Source organism: Triticum aestivum, chromosome 1B, assembly GCF_018294505.1.
Source record: "Triticum aestivum cultivar Chinese Spring chromosome 1B, IWGSC CS RefSeq v2.1, whole genome shotgun sequence".
In the NCBI taxonomy this organism is placed as follows: domain Eukaryota; kingdom Viridiplantae; phylum Streptophyta; class Magnoliopsida; order Poales; family Poaceae; genus Triticum; species Triticum aestivum.
The window spans coordinates 355,502,670-355,508,856 of NC_057795.1; positions in this window are offsets into that span (position 1 = coordinate 355,502,670).

The following is a 6,187-nucleotide window of genomic DNA, read 5'->3' on the forward strand; positions in this document are numbered from 1 at the left end:
GACGCGTGCGGGCCCGAGCGGGCCTGGACTGGGCCCCGCGGGCCAGCGGCGGCGGCTGGCGGCGGAGGACCACGTGGCAAGCAACGATTGGCTGCGGGCGCAGGCGCGGACGTGTCCGGCGTGGGGCGGACGCGTCCGGTGGCGGCGGAGGCCGATTTTTACGGTTTGGACTGCGATTTGGACGGGGGAGGGCTAATATATAGGTAGAGGGAACTAGGAGACTCCAAATGAGGCACGGTTTTCGCCCACACGATCTTGATCGAACGACCGAGAGCATGGAGGGGTTAGGATGGGTTTTGGGCCACTTTGGAGGGGTGTTGGTCTGCAAGACGAAAAGGGCTTTGCGGGCTACGCGGTTAACCATTGGAGTATCAAACGACCTCCAAATGGCACGAAACTTGACAGGCGGTCTACCGGTGCTATACCAAGGCCGCTTGGCAAACCTCGGGCCACTCTGAGAAAGTTTAACACCCGCTCACAACAAGAGAAAAAAGTGGAACGCCGGAGGACATAGGAGTGCTGGATTGCAAAACGGACAACGGGGAAAATGCTCGGATGCATGAGATGAACAAGTATGCAATGCAATGCACATGATGACATTATAAAATGCAACACGCAAGCAAATTACATGGCAGTGATGGCGAATAACTGGCCGACACCTGGCGCATCGAATCCGGGGTGTTACAACACTCCTCCACTAACAAGAGATCTCGTCCTGAGATCTTAGGACCGAGACGGAAGGGAAAAGGGATGAGGTGAAACAAGAACTCAAGAGAATAAGTAAAGAATAGAACTCCGGTGACAAAAGGATGAAGAGATAGAATTGAAGGATGAAAAGAATAAGATGAGCGTTGCGATGGTTCTGACGAGATGGCCAAGGAAACTTTGAACTCCGGGAAAGAAAAGATGAAAAACACTTGGAACTAGAATTTATTCATTAAGCACAAACTCCGAAGGAAGGGATTACTAGACGATGATGAAATAAGAATAAGAATTACATTATGCTTATCCTCATCCAATTTAATGGGTGACGAGCGGATTTGGCATGCAACTTATTCCTCTTGAAAAGGATTGAGAAATGACATATCGCAAACTTGAGAAGGTCTTCATGAACCACTGGTAGGATTAAAAAGAACGAATTGATTGAATGATAGTCAAGGAAAAAGAATATTGAACGAACCACCGTAAGAATTCGAAAATGACTGATGAAAGGGACTGAATCACCGGGAAGAATTAGAAGAACCAAACTTGTCACGCCCAATATGCGATACTATCCTAAAGAGACTCGAAGGTCCCACCAAGAATAGAACCGCATATTGAAACGCTTTTGCAAGGTGGATATCATTACATCAACATTACATAATAGATGGGGATTAGATGCAAAAGAACAAAGAGATCATGAGTTGATTAAAGAACACTTGAACGAAGCACCGGGATAACAAAAAACTGAAATGTGAGGATGAAGAATTCTTCGGGAACGATGGCCTCCAGTGAAAAGAAACGGGAAAACAACTTCTGACATACTCCGGATGGTTAAGAAAAGAATATCTGACAAATGGAATAGTTCGAGAGGGTAACAAGAAGCTAGAACCACGAATCTTCGGGAGAATGGGCAAGATTGAGAGGAAAAACTCTTCTTCGATCTTCAAATAACGACAGGAAAAACACCACCAAAATTACTGAAGTACTCCGGTAGAATGAAAAAGCCAAGAGGTTGAGCCAACAATGAAAAGAATTTGAAAGCGATCTTGGAGAAGGCATGTGACTGATGAAATCCATTCTTATGTCACACTTTGAAAAGAATTGAGAATAGCTCCAGAAAAAATTAGAAGAGTCAGGTAAGATCCTGGAAAAAGACATGTGGGTTAGGGCCCACTAAAGAGATAACCCCGTTGAAAAGGATTGTAGAAAAGATAGATGATGCACCGGAACAATTGAAATATTTGAATGAGGTGACAACCTCGAATTAAATGGAACACAGACAAATCTCCTGAGATGTCTTGAACACTCTGGAAGGATAAGCTGGCGAGAGGCGAACGAGCAGGGAAAACACTTGATCGAAGGAAAAGAATGTGATCAACCCGAAAAACTTGAATTGAATCCACCGGAAAGAAAAAGAGATGAAGAATGACGAACGAGACGAGAATTCACCGGTTGAGATAATTTACGAAAGACTGAAGAGGTTCCGCACGAATGAGATAGATGGTCGAGAGAGAGTCAGACTCCGTAAAGAAAAAAGGGTGGGAGGGCCGGAAAACAAAGGCAACTTGGAAGGGGGAATCGACTAATATGTTGAAGAGAAAACACCGGTTGAAATCATTAAGGAGAGAGAGCAAAGACTTCGCACGAGTAGGATGGATACTCGATTACGGACTCCAGTTTTGAGAAGAAGAAGGGTGGGCGGGTGGGAAAAGAAAACAACTGAGGATGGTGAGAAGTAATTCAAAACACCTGCGTCAAGATTCCTCACCAGAGCGACGAGGGGCTGAGGAGTAAAAAGATTTCCTACTCTCCGATATAACTAGACTTCGAAAACAGTTTTCTTCTAGACTCAACAACGCCCAAACTACACGATCAATCAAGGGGGCTCCTAGGGTCGGTCGAGGCTCTGATACCAACTTGTCACGCCCAATATGTGATACTATCCTAAAGAGACTCGAAGGTCCCACCAAGAATAGAACCGCATATTGAAACGCTTTGCAAGGTGGATATCGTTACATCAACATTACATAATAGATGGGGATACATACAAGAGGCATACAATGTCACACGAATACAACATCACAATACATAAGAGCATCATCCGACTACGGATGAAACACAAACAGAAACTCAAACGACATCCACCCTGCTAGCCCAGGCTACCGACCTAGAACTTATCCCCTGATCGAAGAAGAAGCAGAAGAAGAACTCCAAGACAAGCAAATATCGCTCTCGCGTCATAATCATCGCATAACCTGTACCTGCAACTGTTGTAGTAGTAATCTGTGAGCCACGAGGACTCAGCAATCCCATTACCATGGGTATCAAGACTAGCAAAGCTTAAAGGGAATGGAAGGGGTAAAGTGGTGAGGTTGTAGCAGCGACTAAGCATGATATGGTGGCTAACATACGCAAATAAGAGAGAGAAGAGAGTAAATGGAATGGTCGTGAAGCTAGCAATGATCAAGAAGTGATCCTGAACTCCTACTTACGTCAAACATAACCCAAAACCGTGTTCACTTCCCGGAGTCCGCCGAAAAGAGACCATCACGGCTACACACGTGGTTGATGTGTTTTAATTCGGATCTGGTGTCAAGTTATCTACAACCGGACATTAAAAAATTCCCATCTGCCGCATAACCGCGGGCACGGCTTTCGAAAGTTTATACCCTGCAGGGGTGTCCCAACTTAGCCCATGATAAGCTCTCGCGATCAACGAAGGATATACCTTCTCCCAGGAAGACCCGATCAGACTCGGAATCCCGGTTTAAAGGACATTTCGACAATGGTAAAACAAGACCAGCAAGACCGCCCGCTGTGCCGACAATCCCGATAGGAGCTGGACATATCTCGTTCTCAGGGCACACCGGATGAGCAAGATGACGGGTTGGCATAGACCCTGGTTGCCCAGGGGGTGCCGGACATCGCTCGGTTTGGACCAACACTTAGACAAGCATTGGCCCGGGGGGGGCTAAAATAAAGATGACCCTCGGGTTAATTACTCCCAAGGGAAATGTAGTTGATGGTGAGGCAAATGGTAAAACCAAGGTTGGGCCTTGCTGGAGGAGTTTTATTCAAAGCGAACTATCAAGGGGGTCCCATAAATCACCCAACCGCGTAAGGAACGCACAATCCGGAAACATAACACCAGTATGACGGAAACTAGGGCGGCAAGAGTGGAACAAAACACCAGGCATAAGGCCAAGCCTTCCACCCTTTACCAAGTATATAGATGCATTAATTAAATAAGAGATATTGTGATATCCCAACATAAACCTGTCCACCATGGAGCAATCTTCAACATCACCTACAACTAACAATGCTATAAGAGGGGCTGAGCAAAGCAGTAACATAGCCAAGCAATGGTTTGCTAGGAAGGGTGTCAACGGTTAGATGTTCATGGCAATTTGGGAGGCTTGAGGAGCAAAAGATAGGTAACACAACATAGCCATAGAACGAAGAAACTAGCATAGCAATGATAGTAGTGAGATCTAGGGTAGCGGTCATCTTGCCTGAAATCCCGCAAGGAAGAAGAACGAGTCCATCAAGAAGACGAACGGATGAAGCCGAACCAAGTGTAGACGAACGAGTCCTCACGATCGCAACGAAACGGGAACTATCGAGAAGAAGCACACAACATGGTAAACACACCACACATATACAAGACATGATACTCAACCAAGTATGATGCATGACAAGGCTACATGAAGCTACTTATGGCAAGAGATGATGCAAACAAGAGCAACACATCAAGGCAAGTTTAAATGAGGCAGGAAACAACATATAACAAATCCGGTAAGTCCTCATATGCAAATTTCAAAATTGGTCCAGATCTGAATAAACCTTATATTCAAGTTGTTAAACAGCAAGTTAAGATGCACCATGATGATCTACACGAGATTCTAGTCAAGTTACATATAAAGTTCATTTAATTCAGAGCTATGGCCTAGAAGATATGAGCAAAACAAGTTAAACATGGCATTGATGCAAAATGCATAAAAACATCAAGCAAACACTCCCAAAACAAGGATGCAACATGATAATATGAAGTTACATGCAAAATCAAGCAAGTTTCATATAGAGCACACTCAAAACGGAGCAACGGTTCAACACACACATGAAACAAGATATAACAACACTCTGTCTAAAACAGCAACTAGGCATATTGCAAGCATCAAAACAACATGCTACAGTAGCTCAACATGATAACAAAAGGCATGGATATGATGTACAGGTAAAGCATAACAAAATAGGAACACTTAGCTATCTTCAGAAATCACTAGAACATGCTCAAAAAGACATGGCAAGATTGCAAACAATAACAGTTTCAGACTTAGCATAAATAACATCAGGTTGCAATGTTTAGATCTATCAAACAACATGTTACAGAAACTTAACATGGCAAACAAAGGCATGGCATGATACTTCTAAATGCGTAGAACAAAAGTCCTTTAATGACCATGAGCCAAAAATGAACAGAAAATATGATGGCACCCATGTAAACATGGCAAATGATATGACAGATTTAGACATGGCAGGAACAACAATAAGTAGGCATGTTGGTGAGCTTGTACCACTCACCATAGAGCATTACATGGCATAACAAGGCAACCAACAGAAAATGACATGTTTATGAAGCTAAGCATGGCAAGAGCAAGTTCATAGCGTACAAGGATCACTAGCAAAGCTCATGGCAAATCTGAACTTAATGTTAACAGGACGACAACAACATTATTTAGCAACTTAAGAGCAAGATTACAACAAGCTACAGCAGACTATAATTGCAACCAGGAGCATGGATGGATAGAGCATGACATGTATAACAAAACATCCTTAGTGAACATCTCAAGATTATGCATAGAATGACTTGTAGCAGCAGGTTTACATAGCATCACGAAATAACAAATTCAGCCTAGCAAAACAGCAATAGAAAGTACACTACTTAACAAGCTTGATGCACTCACTACACAACTCAGAAAAATACATGGATGGCACCCTCGTAAAGATGGCATGATGTAGTACAAAATACATGTAGAGCTCATGCTCATAGGATGCACACATCAAATGCAACAAAAATAACAAATCACCAAGTTATAACAGTTTCAGCAGATTAACATCATATAGCACTCTTGCAACGATGATTCAGGCATCAAGATGGACTCAAATGAACAAGGCACAAAGGAATGAAATGAAGAGTATCTCACAACAAACATTTTGATGTATCATACGCATGAAACGGAGCAGTATGCAGCAAGTTATGATGCGATGAACAGGAGCTAAAAATATGCAAATATTCGGGACTTAGGGAAATTTGGGGTCAACCTCCAGTTTTGCACGGATTTCGAGGCGAGGCGGAGAGCTCGCCGGAGTTGGAGGAGAGGCGGCCGGCGTCGAAGCGGGGCTCACCGGAGCGCGGGGGAGCCGGATCCGGCCTTGCGGCCGCCGGATCTGGCGAGGAGGGCCGGCGGGAGCCGAGGGGTGGCGG